The 21,223-nt window shown below is 40.1% G+C and overlaps 1 protein-coding gene across 6 annotated transcripts in view; it reads right to left on the bottom strand.

Moving 5' to 3' along the window:
- LOC110838284 (lachesin-like) overlaps positions 1 to 21,223 on the bottom strand; it is a 310,561-nt gene that overhangs the window by 75,988 nt on the left and 213,350 nt on the right. The gene's annotated exons all lie outside the window — the stretch shown is intronic.

Here is a 21,223-nt window from a genome sequence, read left to right as displayed (position 1 = left end):
GGAGTTTCTGTCTGTCCAAGAAGCACCTTCCCCTCTTCTGCTACGCAGCGCAAAGGTGGTTACAGTTTTGTCGCACCTTCCTCTTTATACATTGTGTAACGTATTTGTTGTTTGCCGTTCTATAACCGACATTTGAATAATTCAGAGGAATATCCCGAGACACAAACATAGGTGTTTACGAACTTCGGTTCTATATTCCTCAGGTGGCGTTACAGGTTAAGGCGGAAGTGTAACAACTCCAGAGACAAAGTGACGTCACACAATCTTCCGTGCACCTTTCCTGCAGAACATGTCTGTGATTTCTAGAGCATCGTCACTCGGGAAATTTTCGGAACAACTTATTCAGAATTCGAATATTAATGAAGTCAAAACTGAATATGTATTTCAGTATCTTTCGACAAACCTGCACTGGAAATGGCAAAAGTTATGTGACAGGGAGGCAATTCTTTGTAAAACAATAAATTAACTCTTGTATACGTAATAGTAACGAAGTTATTTCGAAGATTCTTATCATTTTTTATCGTGGTGATAAGAATGAATAAAGACTGAGTAAAATACCTGAATCAAATACAAAGGAAATATTAATAAGAGGGCGTGGACAATTACACAAGGCGAGCTTAATAATTCCACCAAATATTATTTGTTTTATCATAGTAAAAAGAATCTGAAGACGGATTTTACACAAAAAAACGTGTGATGGTGAAAATTGGATTCAACTGGCTCGGGCCAATGGCAGGTTCTTGTGAACACGACATTAAATTTCGGTTTCCATAAAGGCCGTTACATTTCTTTACCAGCTGAGGGGTTATCAGCTTCTGAAGAATGCGTCCATGGAGTACACGCGATATGACCCAAGACGTGGACGTCATTAAGCAAAGGCCGCGAGGCACAGTGAAATTATGTTATGATTACGAGTGGGCCTTCTTTTATGTTCAAGATGTCACATTTCTACACACAAAATTCTTTCCGATATTCAACCGAGATAAACATGGCGTCAGAACAAAAGATAAAATAGAAGTGATTTGAAAGCATTCTGGGTAGAAGTTTAGATGGCAGTCAGTTACTCCAAACATTAACGCTTTGAAGTCAGAGTTCGTCTAACATTTAAGAATTTAGTCCGTACCGCAATGAAAACACAACTCTTCACCATTACAAAGATAAAATGATTAACGCTGTTTTTAGAAAAAAACCGATGTTTAAGAAAAAGTACGAAGTTACCGATTTTTAAAGTATGCGGTATGTATAGTTACCAATCAACTTTAAATGGTTTATTCATCGTACTAACATTTCCATGCCCATTAACCTGCACTACTGAAGTGTACCCAATGTGCATACTGATTGCGAGCATTAACAATAGCTGAGTGATTTATTTCTCATAATCTATGCGTAACGTATAGAATTATGTTTATTACCAAAAGCAATGATTACGCCGCCAACAAATTACGTGCACAATATCTTATCGAAATGCCCATGTGTCACGCTTGGCTGAAAGAAATATGCAAATTCCGTATCGCAAATATTGAAGGGCGGTTTTGTACTGAAACTTATTTCACTTTACCAAAACAAACTGAGCTGTACACGTCACCGTATCCCTAGACACGTAATAGCTTTCCCTTAAACTAGTCGCTGAGTTAAAACAAGCATATGGCGATGAAGTTCAAATGTGTCTAAAAATTTGAACAGTTTAATTCAAATATTTCTATATATACACTGTCAAATTTGATCAGTATTTGAAGCCCCCCAACCCCTCAAATTAGTAGTAATAAAGTACGAGTTGCGATCGGAAAGTTTCAAGACTGCGCCTATAAAACCCCGTACACTTATCTCAGGTATTAAATTCATCCATCACCCTCGAAGTAGTTCCCCTGGGAGTGAACACAACGATCCCAGCGCCGCTGCCAAGCCTGGAAGCATCCCTGGAAATCTTTTTTTGTCAGCCTATCAAGCACCATCTGCGATTCTGCCTGAATCTCTTCTATCGTCTCAAATCTCCTTCCCTTTAGCTGAATTTTCATCTTTCGGAAGAGGAAGAAGTCACACGGAGCTTAGAAAGGAAGTTGGGGTCGGTTCTTGCAAGATCTTTGAGCTCCTGACAAACGAGAAGTCGATTCTGCTTCTGGTCCTCAGACAGGATGCGTCGCATGTGGAGTTCTTCCTTTAGAATCAGCTGACAGGTCCCATAGCCTATCCCAACAATGTCGCACAAGTCGTTGATGGTACGACGTCGATCTTCGTGAATGGCCTGCCGAATCTTCGTAACATTTTCGGGAGTTGTGCTCGAAGATGGTCGTCCAGAACGCTCGTCATCATCGACAGAGGTTCGGCCATTTTTAAAACGTGAATGCCACACAAAAGTTTGTGCACCACCCATTGCGGACTCCCCAAATGCTTGCTTTAGCATTTCATAGGTTTCCGTAGCCGTTTTGGCGAGTCTTTGGCAAAATTTGATGCATACGCCATTCCGAAATCGCAGGAGGGTCGGTGTAATGCACTACCAAAACGCCCGTAACTAAGAAACAAATGCTAATTCGATGATGCCGGCTGGCACACTGATTCACTATGAATGTAGGCCGCACCCCATAGCAGCAGAAGCTCGTACTACATCCGGTTCGCCCTCTATTGACACAGTCTTGAAACTTTCCGATCGCACCTCGTACAATCCTGTTTCAGACCATTCCGGACAAGTAATGCATCAAGACGAACACCAATTTGCAAGGGACATATATTTTACAATGCAGTTCAGTTCATAGCAAATAAAAATGAGAATGTTAGTCAATATTTCTTTGAAGAGTAAAGGCCTTTTTGCAGGTCTGTACGTTGATGACGCAGTGACATATTTTTATTCCAGTACCGCATTCCCTGTCATGAATACGAACACAAAATATCGATGAAATGCACTACAAGAAGAACAATTCTGCGTATTCATTAATTTTGCCCAGGGTAACATTCAGGAGGGTGTATGTGCCCTCGACTGTAGATACTGTGACAGAGGTTACAATACAGCAAGAAACTTACCTTCTCCCCCAAGTGCCTGCGGGCACCGCCATTAGCTTCTGCACTGCGAACGTGAAGCCCACAGAATATTTGGTGCAAGGAACACGGCAGTCGTGACAGGTTATTTTGAATGTTGAGTATATGAGGAAATGCTTACGAACTGTATCAAATGCACGTTATGACTGACTCCATGAAGTATGGTCCTAATTCTGAAGCTTACAGTCGCTCAACTAGCCAAGAGATCACGGGTTCTTTAAAAAAAAATCTTAAGCTCGATTATCGTGTCCACGATAGCCAGAAAGTTCCAAGTAGCAGGCCTCAATTCATTTACAGTTTTGTATAATCCAGCTTAATGTTATCCTTTGATATGAGCCAAGTTGGCGAAAGTGATTTTAGTATTCTGATTAAAATCTTGTCCACGCGTGTTGTCTGCGACTATAACGTTTGCCGAAACTTATGCCCTTCCTACCACGCACCGAACAAACAGTCCTCCTGAGCAATCTGTCAGTTCGTGTCCCATCGGTCCTAGGCCGTGACATTTGCGCTGAAAGCCGAATCGCTTCATTAGCCGTGTGATACCGACTGGGACACGAAGGTGTGCTCTGTGGGCTTGCGTATCGATTAAAGCCTCACATGGCCCGGAAGACATTAACAGAAGCCATGGAGCAGGCGAAGTTCCGGATGAACTTCAGTTTCCCCGGCAAAGTGTTGCAAAACTCCGGTACTTTGAATGACCGACCTGGAGATTAAATGCTGGACGGGCGACCGACTAGTGATGCTACGTGGCCTCAGTCAACGGCACATTACTAGTTTAATCACCGTCTAACTGAGCATGGAAACAAATATATCTTTAACTACTGTTTAATATGGGTATGGAACATGGTCTACGACGTGAAGGGAAAAATGCCGATTGAACGAGTTTCAGTTCTTGAACACGAGAGCGCTGAGGAGAATGATTGGACATTAGAGGGAGGAAGTAACAGGAGTCTGAAGAAAACTACGTAAAGAGGAGTTTCATAATTTGTGTTCTTCACCTCATATTATTACGGTGATCAAATGAATGTAGATGAAATGGGGAGAGCATGGGAGAGAATAAAAATAACACAAAATGTGGATCGCAAAATCTGAAATAAAACAACACGTTAAAAACTTAGGTATAATATTAAAATAAGTTTTAAGAAGAATACGTGTAAACTGGATTCATTTGACTCAGAACAGAGACCAGTAGAAGGCTTCTGTGAGCATGGTCATAAACTTTCGGTCTCCTTAAAATACATGGAAATTTTTGACAAACTGACTTTCAGCTTCTTTAAGAAAGACGTTCCATGAAGTTATTATAGGGATCTTCACTTTTTCTATCTACAAGATACCTGAATATTGCCTGAGTTCTGAAACAGTGCAAGACGGAAAGCATAATCCGTCAAAGATTAAGAATATCAGCAGACTAACGCAGAAACACATTGGAATTATGACTAAGTCCATTAAGAATGCACATTTACATGATGTCGGTTGCTCAGCTAGTTAATAAATTACCCACATTAATGTCCTCCAAAGTTCATTACTGCGTTCACAAGAGACCGCTACTTCAATGTAGCCAATGCCGTTGCAGCTTTGTGATTGATTTGAATATTATCTTCCCACCCAAATCCAAGTCTCCCAAGCCCTTCAGGCATCATCACATTTTTCATCTCCTCATTCTGCGAGGGGAGGAAGATGCTGTTAACCATCCTGCTGCTACTTGTTTCGGAGCCTAACCTGACAGTCCGTCCGAGAGCCGAAGACAGACTTGGAGTGCAAGTAGGCAGGCCTGCTTACCTGCCAGCCATCAGTGCCCGACTGAAGCGAAGTGTTTATACAGAGCTATTTAACCTTTTCAAGCCGAAACTCGCCTACACAAATTTACATACAAGCAGAAATTGCGAGTTTATGTGTTTGTTCTCTTGTAAGTCGAGAAACGATGTATCGATTTGCACCGAACTTGACATGTTTACTTCTTGAGACCAGGAAAATCAAACATCAGTTTTAAAAAAGTGTCACGAATTCCAGTTCCCGCTGAGGGCGAGAATGGCGACTAGACCAAAGTTGTTCGCTTAGAAGTGGAGATTTGACAGAAAAAGACCCAATAACCACAAAATTGTAATGGGTTCGATTTCTGACGAGGAAGTTTGAAGTAGTTTCAAAACCAAGCAAAAAATAATAACGGTGCCAAGGTAAAATTTGTTCGTTTCGGAGAGGAAATCACAGGAAATTAGGTAAGAACCCGAACGTCTCCTGAGTTTGAGTCTCGGTGTAGATTTTGGGTTTAGTGATAATTTTTCTGCAATATTTGGCGATACGAGCCCACGACAAGAAGCCTGACGACGATAGGCGTCCAGGCGCCGACACAAGATCCCGTCTTTTGCACAAATAGGCCTAGAAATGCCACACGACACGACGCTGACAAACCGACGCCGAGCGTCTTTCTTTATCTGCATGGTGAAACACTTTTCATCACACCCTGTTGTAAAACTGTGATGGTTTTCCTCCCAACTTATGTTTGCTCCGGGTCCAACCCTAATTATAGCCGAGTCGCTCGTATCTACACCCCTGGGAACAAAGTTTACACTCTCATACTTCACTCACGAAAGTTGGTAACCTTCATCTCACACACAAAATTTATTTTATGAAAGTCGCTGAAAAGGCGCAAATAACAAGCAGTTGGCGTTTTTTTTTACATAACATAATATTACGTGACAAACATAACAGAACATATTTAACATAACCTAACATAATCGACCGAAACATGAAATCAAAGGGACACGCCGTCTCCATGTTAATTTCAGTTTTAACAACGAGAGAGTAAGATTCTACTACGAACTACAGGGTCCATGAACGTCATAATAAAGGCGTATGGGGATCTTGGAGATAAAGCTCCACGCATTCTAAACTAACACTATGTGGACACGAGTGGCCTGCCTGAGGCTTCTGGAGCGTAAATCAATTGGTGAAGAACACCCAGAGAGGTAGAGTGAGCCCCTGATGGCTTTAAACTTGAGGAGAATAAAGCATTTAATCAAAAATCATAATCGTATTAACAGACAGAGCTAATACGCTCTTTATGCAAATGAATCTCCTTTAGATGAGTGATCACACCTTGTTCAAAACTGATTTTGCATCAATTATTTTGTCGTTCGGAAATAAAAGTAATTAACAGTACAGTGGACGAGAATCAAGCTATGAATATTTAAACATGACTGACAGGCCATTAAGTTGGAAGATCTATATAGGCTTACGTAACAAATTTAACAAGACAAACTGAAGAATGCGCCACAGGAGTGGCGAACGTCGAGCATGCGTCATGTGTGTCTGCTGTATCGCCTTTGCTAATGCAATGCGTGTCGGGAGGACTTAACCTGCGCGGTAGAACGGTATGAGGAGCTTGGTCAGCGCTTTCGTTGGCGCTTACCGACCAGATTATGTCATTAAATTACTGATTTTCTAAGGGTTAATGAATTTCATGAAAGAAAAAAAAAACAAGGATGTAACTATGAGCTTTATTATGGGTACTTTTCATTAGGTTAATACTTAGCGAAATATATACAAATATGACAAGAAACGAATTAAATTAAAGCGAATAATAGAATCAATTGTGTCGTATATAAGGTTATGCAAAAAATTATCAAAATAATTGTAACACACAACTCTGAAGTAAATTAGCCCTTAAAACGAAACAATATTTATTGTACGTCTATCAAAACGAACTTTAACAAAATTGGTGACGTAGTTTGGAGATTGTGACAATCAGACTGACATATGACAAAAATATCGTGATATTTTTTTACTTTTTCCAAACGTACCTAAAATTGAGCGCGTTATCTATGTCGCCTAATGACCTATTTCTATTGGAGTTCTCCAGACAACGCAAAAAGTTAATATAATGCAGGTACAGTCCGAAGGAAATTTGTGAATCATTCATCACACCTCCACTGAACGTAATAAGCGATAAATTCACGATTCCTCTGTGCATTATTGTGGAATTCAGGCAGAAGGAAGTTCGTTTTGCGATTTCGACGACCGTCACGTGGTAAATCCGCTGTAGCTTCTGAGCGCCTTGTCTCACGACTCACGGTTTGCTGGAAAGTATTTCGGGTAGACTGTCTGGCGTTACTTATCATCAACTGTGTAAAACGTTGAAGCAGAAGTTAGTGTAAATGTTATTTAAGAATTCAGTCCGAACCGCAAAGAAAATACAGCACTCCACCGTTGCAAATGTCAACTTGTTAATGCTCTTAAATAAAACAGCCGCTGTTTACAGTGAGAATCATACGAAACACATTTACGCAAAATGAAGGGTTACTAATTCTTAAAGAAGGTGGTACATGTAGTTACCATCGAGCTTTAAAGGGTTACAACTGGAGGACAAATGCACAACCGTCGGATTTTACAGAGACATGCGAGACATTTGGCTTTAAAGGTCTTTATTTCGATCGAGGGGCGGGTAATGTCTTCACAAGATCAAATATGGTAAGCGCTAGATTGCAACGACATTATCAGTAAATCTCTTAGAGACGGAGAAATAAAACTCCATCGGGGTTGGAAAGGAATGTATTGAAATCCTCCCCTGCTCGTAATGGTCCCCTTGCGCTGAACGTACTACGCCGGATATTACTTCAGCTCTGCTTGTCCTAAGGGACGGCCATCGGTATTACCCTGTCGTGAACAACAATTCTTTCACCTCAGCGGTATGTATTGTGAACACCGCGGCTATTTTCAAAACTGCATATTCGCGGAGAACAGAGTAGTTTGACGGGGAAGACGATATTACATTGCTCAGTCCTCTTTTACCCTGTGTGATCAAGAATGTTAGAAATCTGACAATTACACGATCTTAACAAAGTCTTTCTGCAATAATAATTTATCAAATGCATACATGAAGATGGCTATCTCCTGGGATCTTGCGCCGTGCAGCGTCGTAGAAGTTTGCCAGCATATGAAATGTACTTATTGGTTCCATTATCATGGCAGGAAGCATCTCTGAAACGTCGGCAAACTTCTGCCACAACGCAGCGGACAATCTCTTCATACTCGTAGCCGTGAGAACCTGAAATATCACTTCCCAATTTGAAATTTAATGATTTTCGTTCAGCGTTTCCCAAGTTGTTGCGTGAGTACTGTCAGTCACACGGCCAAGCTATAACCTCTCGTTGCCAACGCGAATAAAAATCCTTTAACTGAGTGAGGGACAGCGCATTCCTAGTTAATAAGCATATTTCTGCTCGTAAATAATATCGTGGCACAAGAATATTTTCAAGTCCGTGCTGGGCTCAGTTACACGGATAACCACATAATAAGGCGTATTACAGGCGAGAATGAAATATAGAGGTGGATCTACTGAAATTGAATGCCTTGGTGTAAGAAGCAAGCACGGGGGGAGAACTCTTTCACAACACCCTCCACCCCTGCCCCTCAGCCCACCGGACAGGGCTGACCAAACACTGGAACAACTCTCAGTGCATGCGTCACTGACATCAGATGTGTAACTAGTTTCAAAAAGTAGCATAAGCAAGCGAGTCTTTGAGGTTTTAAGGCAGAATATGCAAATAGCTTAAGCGTTCTCAAACATCCTTAGCCTGTGTCGATTGTGGATTCTGGTAACAACGCATAAGACTAAACGTCACAATCGATAAGATGGAAATCGACATCTTCATCGCATCAAAAACTACATATTCCGACCTCATTGTATGTTCATCGCTGAAGACAAGAGTTCAAATTTCACACAATACAAAACAACAGGTAAAATTATTATTGTGTTTATTTCTTCTTTAGGATATTTACCTACGCTACGTGAGGGCATTATTTCTGAACTTCATTCCCTGAATTTAATCTTCTCTTAACTTCTTCCTGAATGCAACTGCTGCTTCTATCTTCAGTCATAATTAAACTGCGACATTTTCGCAGGACGTGGCCCTCACTGATAGCAGAATGACTCTAGGTCACAAGACACATTCTTTGGGTTTAAAGCGGTCGAATCACCTCGACGATTATTTAATGCAGAGAAAACTTATGGAGCCTTTCCTCCGTATTCCTACAAATCTCACTGCGTGGAGATCACGTAACCACAGATGCTTTATTCTGAAATCTGACCGTAGCCCTCGCGAGCTGGTCGGTCAGTGGTCAGCCCTGGGATGTAAGGAGCACATAATCTCAACCGACAATGCAAAAGAGAAGGCATCAGGACGGGATGCTGAAAGGGCAAGAGAAAATCCCGTTTTTACAAGAAGCTGGACCACCCTTTCAGAGAGAAAGTGTACCCGATACTCAGCCCCGAATTCCTGAGTACAGGTCGTATCACAAACAGTATCAACTAACGGAGTACAAAAAAGTGTTATCTTAGTTAAAATTATTGTCTGAAATTATAATGCCAGGATATCACTTTGTGAAACGTAACTCAAAGGCATTAAAACGATTAAATTCGTAAGGAAGAGTAGCAACCATAAGCGTTGTACAATATTTATAGCTAAAGAATCCCACAGCCGAGAGACCACCTCGAAAAACTGATAGTCGCTCATCCGATAAAAATACCTCACGGCTTTTACGGAAGCTGAAGAATATTAAAAATACTACTTGTTATTTTCATAGACCAAGTTATCGAAGAGGAAACGAATTATTTTTCAGTTATTAAGTTTCGTATGGTTTGAGCAGGGAATGTCCGGCCGACAGCTGTAAAATTTTGCGTGACGGCCTATCAGAGATTTTGGTGTTACTCCGTCACTGCAAACACTACGACAATATCTTAAACTGGTTACAGAAGAAATATCGATATTTAATAAGAAAATTACGACTTTTATCTAAAGAAGGGAGGATTTAAAATGTTCCGACGAATAAAAGGAAGTTTGGATCGATGTAAAAAAAGAAATTAAGAAGGAGGTAGAGTTGGAAAGTTTAAAATATGTTTATAAATTTATTATCAGTTGAGAGTTTACAAGCCGATTCAATCGGCAGATAATTCTTAAGCACTACGTTGTAGAACTCGTCTCTTCCAGCAAAAGAAAGCGTTGTGTTTCTTTGAAACATCGAAAATATTCTTCAAAATCTCGAAACTTTTACGGACTAAAAATTTAGTCTTCACTGAACATCGCCAGATACCTTCCGCAGGAATCAACACCCTGACCATCGCTGACTACTGGTTCGTGCATCGACACTTTGCCCTCTGGCTTGTTACGATCCAGGGCTAGAATCTTAAAACTCGAATTATGAAGAAATTTGTTAGGTCTCCTTGGCGGAAGACCCGCCCATTTCAGGGTGTGTTCGCCTTCAGAGAACAACACGACATACATACGTAAAAGTACGTAATGCCAAGCCACCGCCCCTTCGGGCAAGAAGTTTGAATGCCCTCATGTCGCGTTCTTTCTGAACTTTTCACTCATCGTAATAGGGAACGTCAAGCTGCCCGCTCGCTTTGCAGAAACAAGTTCAGAAGGATCGAAAACTTTCTGTTAACTCCGGTCGTTAAAGGTTCCACCTGCATTTCTCGGTTGCTATGCGCAACTTTCTTTTCCGTCTAAGACTTACCCTGTCACAGTTTTGCTTTTCAAGATATGCGAGCAGAAAAACTGAAATCATAGTCCGTCTGTCTGTCAAGAAATATGTTTCAACAAATATATCTATTACTTTTCTGGTGTTCGTAACGTCAAACGAGCTATAAATGCACAAGACGACATACTTTGACGGTTATGGTACGTCCATTTTGGTGACGCAATTTATTCTGATAAGAGTAGTAGCAGCTCATTTATTGGTCAATACATGTCACACTTATGAAGAATTTTTGCGAAATTAATGGTAATTTAATTCAAAATTTTGTGATACTGAATGTACCAAAACAAAATAATACGCCGATGTATTAAAGTCTTTCTCAAAAAAATGCCTGCTTTAAAGTATATGACATTTCAGTATGTTTAAACGTATATAGTTACAGCAGCGAAAGAGAGATCTTTTATGCTGTGATAACATTTGAACTATAAAGTCTGCTTTCGATAAGACCCAAGGAAGAATTAACAGTGCCTTAGTTAAATACCTCAAAATCAGACACTCAACCAACATACGACTAACTTACAAGCAAACTCACACAGGAACAGGGAGTTATTCATCCAGCCACATTGTAATTTAAGGTAACTAGTTAGAGTCGAACCAAGGACTACATAGTTCTGTTACGTAATCAACAAGTGCATTAGTTGTTTTTGGAAAGCGAAGCAGTTTAATGACTAACTACAGCCTTTTGTCTTCTTGCAGAATCATCGATTCATGCTGGTGCAAGCCGTTTTCTCAAACTGCCTAATCACAGCCAACTGCTGCCTCACTTTGCTGCCGAATCACATTCAGCACCAGAACACTTACCCAAATGCGTCGTACCAGATGGAGGAAAAGAGAAATTTTGTAAAAAACGTCTGACAAACTTTTAAACATTCTCATTGCGTTACACATGTCCATAATATTTCACTGAACGAGCTTTTCGCTACAGTCGATTAGATTTATTTTTTTATAAATTCGATTCTGCTTTACAACGTGTGAAGAATTGTTTTAAATTCGCAAATCCGATGTTGGCGTTTTAATGAATACATATCACGGAGCAGAGTTATTCTTCAGAAGCTTACAGTATCTCAGCCTGTTAAGAAATTTCACGAGTTCTACGGACTCCAAACGCTCATTGCCACGCTGGCAAACTTCACAGCTGGAGACGGCCATGGTTCATTTAAATCGAAACCACCGAGTTCCTGTAACGCATTTCTCAAAATCCCCCATTCGTGAAAACGCTAGTATGTGACATTATCTTACAAATTAGATTTAATCTTCAGTCCATCAATCTATCTTAATATTCCAACAAGATTTTACGTCTATATGCAACGTTCTAATAAGCGTTTAAAAAGATTTTAATCACACAACTATCATACTTCTTCACACATAATTAATAAAGCTATTTACATTCTATACAAAACAGTCGAGTCACTTAATTATATATTAATATATTGCTCGTAAGCCATAATTAAATTAAATTTCATTAAATGGTTTTCTTTTCTGTAGTGAGACTCGTTACTCAATGGATTCAAACCAACGGCCACAGCGCACAGTCGGCCTAAAAAGTGTGCTCCATATTTTTTGAAGATATTTTACCGCTTTTCAAGTTCCTGTATCTAACGGCGCTACCATATTGAGCCGGGATAGCTCAGTCAGTATAGTGACTAGCTACGGGCTGGACGACCGGGGTTCGATCCCCGATGGGGGGCAGAGGATTTTTCCTCTAGCCTCTGCGTCCAGACCGGCTCTGGGGCCCACCTAGCCTCCTCTACAATGGGTACCGGGGTCCTTTCCCGGGGGTAAAGCCGGCCGGGGCGTGATGCTGACCACTCACCCCCATCTAGTGCCGAGGTGAAGGAAGAGAGGAGCTATACCTCCACTCCCCCCAAACGCCTACATGGCGTATAGTGGGACAAACTTTACTTTACTTACTTTAACGGCGCTACCATAAGATGGAGGGTCGGTGACGGAGACTGTAGTCAGGAAATAACGATATTTTTTAACGCGCTCCGTCAAAGGCTGTCTTACGCCTCGTCTTCTGTAATGGCCGTATGACTGGCTCTGTTTCATAATCAGCTTACGAATACCATCAAAGGAACGTGTAACTATATTACCTGCCCAGGTTATAATGATCGTCAGGTACCGGCCTGATGAAATTACTTGACAGGAAGGTCAGTGGGCTAAAGGTGGCTTTGTGCTGTGATATAAGCCTTGGCGAGTTCCTGAAGGTGACATGGGCTGTCCGATGACAATAAAATCTCCAACTTGTTATAATAAACAAATAATCAGTGTAATTATAAGGCCATTTTTAAAGTTCGTACCACTCACGTGGTAGCGCGAAATTAAACGACCTTAGGCTTCAAATGATCAAATTACGACTAAACCAATATCAAAAGATTTCACTAAGACATTAATAAGATAACAGAAAAAAAAAATTAATAAATAATGAATAAGAGTCACTCAGCTAGCCAATAAATACTATTATTGAACTTCACAGCCATCATTAAGATTCATTAATAATTATTTTATTAACATTTTAAATCACATTTTAAGTTATTTCAGTGGGTCGACAGCTTGAAATTAATACGAATGGAGCCTCAGACTAGAACAGTCTGAGAACCGCTGGATTACAAAATAAATGTTTGTCTGGCGCTCTGAATGGCAAATAGTTTTTATGACCTGCGGTTAATTTGTGATTGTATTCCCCGAGCGAGTGTTCCACTGTCGATAAGTTATCATTCCCCGAGCAGTGGCGAAACTATATCAGATTTCAATATTCATTTCATCAAGTGGTATCGTCCCATGGTGATTGTCAAAGCCTGTCACGCTGTTAAACTGGACAAAATGTGATGAACACTAGCGTTCGTGATACGTTACGGTCACCAAAACTTCCAACGTAATTACTCAAAGGAGACCAGACTTTCTTTGAATGTGACGGGTCCTCAGCTAGTCAAGAAATCAGACAATTTTATGGAACAAAAGATTCATCACCCTTTCCTTAAACACCGTATTTTGAGTCTATCCCCCAGCACATCTGTTTACGATTTCTTTCAAAGTATCACCCACTTATAACTCACCTATCTTCATGTTTGACACGTAGTGCAGTTTCTAAATAAAAGGCTTTTTACAAGAAGTAATGTAAATAAATCATGCAACACTATCGTACAGTGACTTCACTGATGAAGTTGAACGCAACTCCTAATTCTCGGCTTCCGGTAAGCAGGAATTGTTATTATAAAACCAAGTAATTCTATCGTTCTTATGGAGTGATACGTGACTCGGATCAGGAAAATCTTGTAGCGTTTAGCGGTGGGTCATGCAGTTTAGCTGGGAGCCTGGAAATGATGGATGCGTTCAACTTTATCAGTGAACGCACTGTACTTTCATTAACCAAATCAGAAAAAAAAATAGCTTTACATTAAAATAAAGTGTCACGATTCTTCCAGTAATTCTATTACAAAAATCACAGTTTAAACACAATTACAATTATTCAGCAGTAAGATTCAACAAGTTAATTTATTCTATGGGAATTTTAATACTTTAATGAAATACGTTTATGTTGTTAAAAAGCAAAGATGTTATTCTAAACAAGCTTAGTGGTGGCCGAAGCGAGATGTAATTGAATTTTGATTAATGTGAGCTTACTTGTGTCTGATGCCATAGCAACGCACTGATAATAGCACGTATTAGCGCCATGGCTATTGTATCAGTCACTCATCATCATCATCAACTGCGACAGCAGCAGCCACGTGGTGGGTTGTACTGTAATGACAAGTCTCTCAAGCCTATGATAATTACTCTCCGATTATTGAGCGGAATCCTAAGAGAATGTTTGTGCTCAGCTACTTAATACGGTGCATTATGGGTAATGCAAACCTAAAATTAACAGAGCTTTGGTTGCAGGATAATGGCAGGTATTTTAACAAACTACTGTTTGTTCAAATACTGACAAGGCACAGCTGACAGAAGGGGTCAGGCAGAGACGCTTAGACTTCATTACTAGGTAGGCGTCCTACACGCTCTAGAGTGAGCGTCGACATCCTTATTGGTTAGTCCTTGCTGCATGTGTCGAATTACTGCAACAACAGGACCTGAGGTGTTTTGTAACTCTTTGTTCACCAAAACGTTCCAAACCATCACAGAATAAAAAGCTTTAAAACTTTCCCCCGTAAAAATTAAACACGCCTTTGCGTAAAGATATCAAGTAAGAAATATATTCGCTAGTAAGGTAAGAAATGAAATAATGTTTCGTGGAAAAATCGCGCACATTTCACAAGTTTTTCACCTTTATATAAATTAAGGCAAGGGTGTATATGATTTCGCTGGACCGTGAAGATGCTCCAGGCATTTAGTAAACCCCGAGAAAAGAGTTGATGAATTGGGTAATGTGGAAATTGAACAGTCATTACTTAACAATTTAAAACTAACTTATTCATGTCTATCAAATAATTATTCTAAGTATCAATGCGTATTTCTTCCGGACAAATACAGAACGTCACACACAACACACAATTGAAGTTTCGCAAATACAGAAACGCTGGAAACATTTAAAAACAAACTAAAATTATAAGAAAGTGTACCCAAGGGCTAGCGGGCGGTAGACGTACTTCAGTCCGAAGGCATAATTTTTATAATTATTCAGGAGATCAATAACAAGGACAGAAATGGAAGTAACTTCTAAATAAACCGCGTTTATAAGTAACAAAACAGGAGAGAGGTGCTTGGCGGTGTTAATTGTCGCGGAAGCGGTTGCAGGGGCCGGGTCGGGGGGGAGGGGGGGGGGGGTTTGTGAGCGGCAGTGAGGATTTCCGTGGGACACTGAGTCTTCTGCCAAGTGTTTTTGCGAGCGAACCTCGTCTGGACGATCGCCAACACCAGGACAAGCAGCAGCAGGTAGCCCATAAATCGCCCGTCCAATGAAATATCACTCAATTACCGTCACCTCGCATTGCTCAATTTCGCACTATTTAGCCCATTTCTTGCAAGCTTACGAGGTTTTATTCCGACGTACGTTTCCTTCTCCGTTTTAACACAAACCGATCTCTCAACTTGCAAAAACAAAGAGTGGACGAAATTGGAACAGGAGAAAAAGCGAATAAAGGAAATGCCAAAAGAGGAATTAATAAATGAGACAAAAACAAATTAAAATAGACATAGGACCAATTAAATAAAGTCTGAGAGAGACCAAGAGGAACAAAGATAATAAATTGGTAGGTAAGAAAGGATGTGACGAAGACAATACTTAATAAAACAAGGGATAAAAGCAAGGATCAAAGAAAGGAACAAAGCAGGAAAAAGAAACAGACAAAAATGAAGAAAAAGAGGAAGGACTGAGCATTTTTATTTACTTCTCTTTCGTTAAACGACGCTGTCAGTCTCTTGGGAATTTTGTATCGCATGAACGGACACTTAACGAATAGTGACTTATAAATAATATGGAAGGAAGAGGTCGTGGCCTATTTTATGGCACTTCAGTCAAGTCCCAGGGAGAGATTTGGACCCGTGACTTCCAGAATACTTAATATGAGACCAAGATATTAGGTAGTATTGAGTAAAACAGAAATGAAAGAAACACGAGCAGAGAGAGAGGGAGACCTGAAACTATGATTATCTAAGTCGTAGGCAGGCAGTCAGCATTTTCGGGGATGCCAAGGCAGCAGAATATGATAATTTCAAAACCCCACTGTGCCGAAATTGGGGGGGAAAGCATGCAGTGGCGGCTAGTGTGATCAAGACACTAAGAAGCGTAATATTCGTTCTCTGCCACACGACCATTATAAGGTACTTGTGTCTCCTGATCTCACATTACTGGCATACGAAAGGAAGCTGCCACTTAATTCAGTAAAATATAATTTCGGGGTTGAAACAGCGCCTCTGAAACGTCGGACAACTCTTACGAGATTGCACAGCGCAGTATCCCATTCGCCGTCACGAGAAGCTCAAATACCACCTACGATGAGTCTAAGAAGAAAACGAACCGAAACTCTCTCTTTTTTTTTTTTTTTTTTTTGGGGGGGGGGGGGCTTCAAAGCATGTAACTACACGAAATTCCACTATAATAGCGGTTGCAAGTAAGAAGCACGTGTTTTAGGAACTGATTTATGAAAACCTGTAAATGAAATGTTTTTAACAAAAGCCGGCTGTAAAGACAATGGTAATTTACAAGAAATGTTTTAACATTTCCATCCCTGGAACTCTTTTCATTTGCGATGATGTAGTGACAGTGGGCGGGGGGGGGGGGGGTAAGAAATTAACAAGATGAGTTCTAAACGGTAATCCAATATTCAAGGGATTCGTTGGAGAAGAAAAATAAATGTGATGGAAGGAGTAATCTTCATTCAATTAGGTCCCGGCTTCTCAAAAGGAAGGGAAAATTCGAGATTAGCCTCGTACAAGTTTGTTCAACTCGGTTTTAAGAAATTATTTTCCTCAAATTAACAAGCGCCTACAACCATTGCAACTGCCCGTCCGTCCGTCATGCGTCCTTGTAAAACTACTTTGATTCCGTTTTCGGATTATTAACAAGACTTCCGGTTCGCACTTTTATGTTCGTAATTTGCTTTCCATTCTTTATGTATATTCGATTGGAGTATGAAACAAATTTATATTCAAACATTGTCACTGCTGTTCAGAAAACCGGACTTACAAATTGACGCAAAATAGCACAGTTCTTCTTGAGAACCTAACAGTAGCTCATCTCGTCAGGCAAACACGTGGCTTATTCAATAGACCAATGACGATTTACTTAAATCTTCTGGTGGTTAAGTCACGTTAAGCGAACAACCGAATGTTCAGCTTTTACACCATTTTGATTCGTTCTCTAACTCTCAGCAAATCCACCGCCTTTAGCACCTTGAACAAATGACTGTCGGATTAATGGATACACTGACTGCATTTTCACTGCAGTCTCGAGTACCTTAGCGGTGCTTTATTCGATTAATTCCTTACTGCTACTTTGCTGTAAGTCCTATCGAAGTGATAAACGACTATCAGTTGTGGTTCTATATAATTTCTAAGAGTTACCGGTCCGTGATATGCATCTAGCCTAGTAAATTCTGCTGATTCGTGGGTTATTTAATAATAATGCATCTTCTGATTAGACATTTGTAAAAATAATTTTTATAGACAAAATATGTAGCATTCATGAGAGACGAAATATGCACACATAATTTTGGATATGTTTATAATGTAATCAGAAGTTTCAGTGTAAAAATACGTAAAAAAAATCCTTCACAAAGCTCGGAGTTCTGACGAGGATTCTCTGACAATTACTTACGTGTTCCACTAGCGCGTTCAGATTTTCGTATTTGTTTGTAAAAAAATGCTTAAGAAGTCTTATTCGGACCTCTGGTTCTGTTCTGACATAACTTGGAAGCGCCGCGTAGTCTGGGCGCCCTGATGATGGAGGCAGTAAGTACCTCTGAAACGTCGGTAAAGTGTTATCAGACTACAGGACGCAACAACTCAGAAGAAGGTCATATACATATTCGCGGCCGTAACAACCTCAAATACTAATGGCATAACGTATTTGAACATTTAAACTTATATAAATAATACCCAATAATTCAGTCCCTACCTCCAAGAAAACACAACACAGCGTTACAAAACTCGGTCCTTTGTACGTTTATTCCAAAAACCAAGTGTCCCTCGTAAAATGACTCTGTGGATGACAGACGCTAAACGCTAAAGTATGTGGTATAAATAGTTACCATTAACTTAGAAAGAGTTGAACTGTATAAAGCTTTCACCTGAAATCAAATAAGGTCGAAAATTGAATTCTAAAACGCTTCTCAATTCATGAAATCTTAACAGGGAACTTCTGTACAGACAGATGGGAAGTCAGTTCAAATATCAAATTGTAATGAAGAATGTCCATTAATTAAGTAAATATTGACTATCAAAGAGACTCCGGGCTTTAATATCCTTTGAAAATTGCTTCACCAAGAGAGGGAAAGCGACGGGTCTCAGAGCGGTGACATTATTTGTCTTTGGAAAGGAATCCAAACGCATGCTTCTTCTGCATCCAAACTCTGTTTAATGAAGATAATGTATAAAACGTGTAGACCAGGAGTAGAAAAAAAAACATAGGAAACTGAAACTCTGTTAAGGGCGAGTTAATTCACATTTTTCCTCGGTTAAATTTTACGATTAATCGATGATTTTATCAACTTTGGCTCGCAGTCCAGTACAACAGTTTGTAAGTGTAATTACGCGAGTAAAGAGAAGCCATTATGCGCCGCTTGGTAGCAGCACTGTAGACTGAAATTCCTTTACGATCTAATTTGCACATTGTTGTACAATACATTCACTCGACATTAGGTCTTACTCGTTGCTGTAAATGCTAATATTATTTTAATGCCTAAGTAACTTCTATCCTGTTCCCGGTACTTGGTTCGCTCAGCTTCGTATTATCTGAACAAAGATAATCTGTTAACAATTAAAACATGATTTAAGTCACCGAGGGAGTATGTTAATTATATTTTCAATAAATTCTAAAAAGCATATTCGGGCATACGAAGGAGCAACCCATTAAAGTCAGATGGTAATTATAAGTCCCACCCCTTTCAACAGTTAATAATATTTCAGTTTGTATTTCTTTGTTTCTTAAGGTCCTCACTGTAAAAAGGGATTATTTCCTTAAACAGCGTTAACCAGTTAATCTTTGTAATGGTGAAGTGTAATGTTTTCTTCGCGGTACGGACTGGATTCTTAAATATTAATCAGATTATTCTCATCGTAACCATCGATTATTTCCTTAAACAGCGTCAACCAGTTAATCTCTGTAACGGTGAAGTGTAATGTTTTCTTCGCGGTACGGACTGGATTCTTAAATATTAATCAGATTATTCTCATCGTAACCATCGATTATTTCCTTAAACAGCGTCAACCAGTTAATCTCTGTAACGGTGAAGTGTAATGTTTTCTTCGCGGTACGGACTGGATTCTTAAATATTAATCAGATTATTCTCATCGTAACCATCGATTATTTCCTTAAACAGCTTTAACCAGCTGATCTCTGTAATGGTGAAGTGTAGTGTTTTCTTCGCGGTACGAACTGGATTCTTAAATATTAATCAGATTATTCTCATCGTAACCATCGATTATTTCCTTAAACAGCTTTAACCAGCTGATCTCTGTAACGGTGAAGTGTAATGTTTTCTTCGCGGTACGGACTGGATTCTTAAATATTAATCAGATTATTCTCATCGTAACCATCGATTATTTCCTTAAACAGCGTCAACCAGTTAATCTCTGTAACGGTGAAGTGTAATGTTTTCTTCGCGGTACGAACTGGATTCTTAAATATTAATCAGATTATTCTCATCGTAACCATCGATTATTTCCTTAAACAGCTTTAACCAGCTGATCTCTGTAATGGTGAAGTGTAGTGTTTTCTTCGCGGTACGAACTGGATTCTTAAATATTAATCAGATTATTCTCATCGTAACCATCGATTATTTCCTTAAACAGCGTTAACCAGCTGATCTCTGTAACGGTGAAGTGTAATGTTTTCTTCGCGGTACGGACTGAATTCTTAAATATTATTTTGATGATCTTCGGCTTCAGAGGGTTAAATTTTGGAGAATTAAGTTGAGTAACTTGTGATTGTACTCGCTGTGTAAGCATGTTACAACACGTCAAGTCTCTCTGAACAACGCGTTAGTACCGCAGAGCTGGCTATGCTGTGTTCTTGGTGTTAACTCAACCGTTATTTGGATCGGGTGAGTGAAGCGAACACTTTATCACATCCGGTCAGGGCCGTTCCGAGTCTCTGGGAAGTGGTCCCTGAATTGCGTTCATTGTGGCGATTCTCCGACCCCAGGCGAACATTTAATTGTTTGTGCAATTGCCCCGCGGACAAGAGCAGGCGATGTAATTCTGTACCCGGGGTTGTTTCCTATCGCTCTGTAATGGAGCTCGTCCTCTTACTCATCACATCGTTAACTGGGGTGGCAGGGCAGCTCTGTAGCGCCCTCCTTGCGACAGAGGCCCCTGACACAACAGGGTACTAGTTCCCAGTCAGTGGAGCGCGACGGAGGTGCTTCCGTTACATTCAGTGCTTCGCTTTGATAATGTATGTGTTCAGGGTTGTTACTAACGTATCGGAGGAACAAATCCCTTGTACCCTGACGATGGAAGCAGTATTTTTCTCCCAAACCTTTGTAACTACCTAAAAACTACACGCCCACACAACCCGGAGGGCACAATCCATATTTTTAGAACAGCGATAAAATAAAATTTTAATTTTGCCCTTAGTTTTGTATGGATGTGAAACTCTCTCGCGCTGAGAGACAAAAACAGATTCAGGGTGCCTGAAAGAAAGCTGACGAAAGAGGAGGAGGTACAGGATGGCGGATGCTGTTAAATAATATCTTCGTAGTTCTTAATCTTCATTAAATATTAAGGTGGTTAAACCGTGAGGATGAGGTCTGCAGGGAATGCGGTGCACAAAGGAGTAAACGAGAAATGCATATAAAATTGTGGTCGCAAAACCTAAGGGGAAGAGTCTCATGGAAAACCTAGCAGTAGACGGAGGGACAGTATTACAGAAGTTCTTTACTGGATTCATTTAGTTTAGGACGGGGGCAACGAGTATTATCAACACGGAAATGAGTCTGAAGTTCTATAAGTGTCCTGATCAGCTGAGAGAGAGTTTCTCAGAAAGGTTTCCATTCCA

The sequence above is a fragment of the Zootermopsis nevadensis genome, unplaced genomic scaffold (assembly GCF_977971745.1).
Source record: "Zootermopsis nevadensis isolate Lab colony 2312 unplaced genomic scaffold, Znev_1.0 Znev_ptg000003l, whole genome shotgun sequence".
In the NCBI taxonomy this organism is placed as follows: Eukaryota; Metazoa; Arthropoda; class Insecta; order Blattodea; family Termopsidae; genus Zootermopsis; species Zootermopsis nevadensis.
This window is presented reverse-complemented; position numbering and strand designations above follow the sequence as displayed.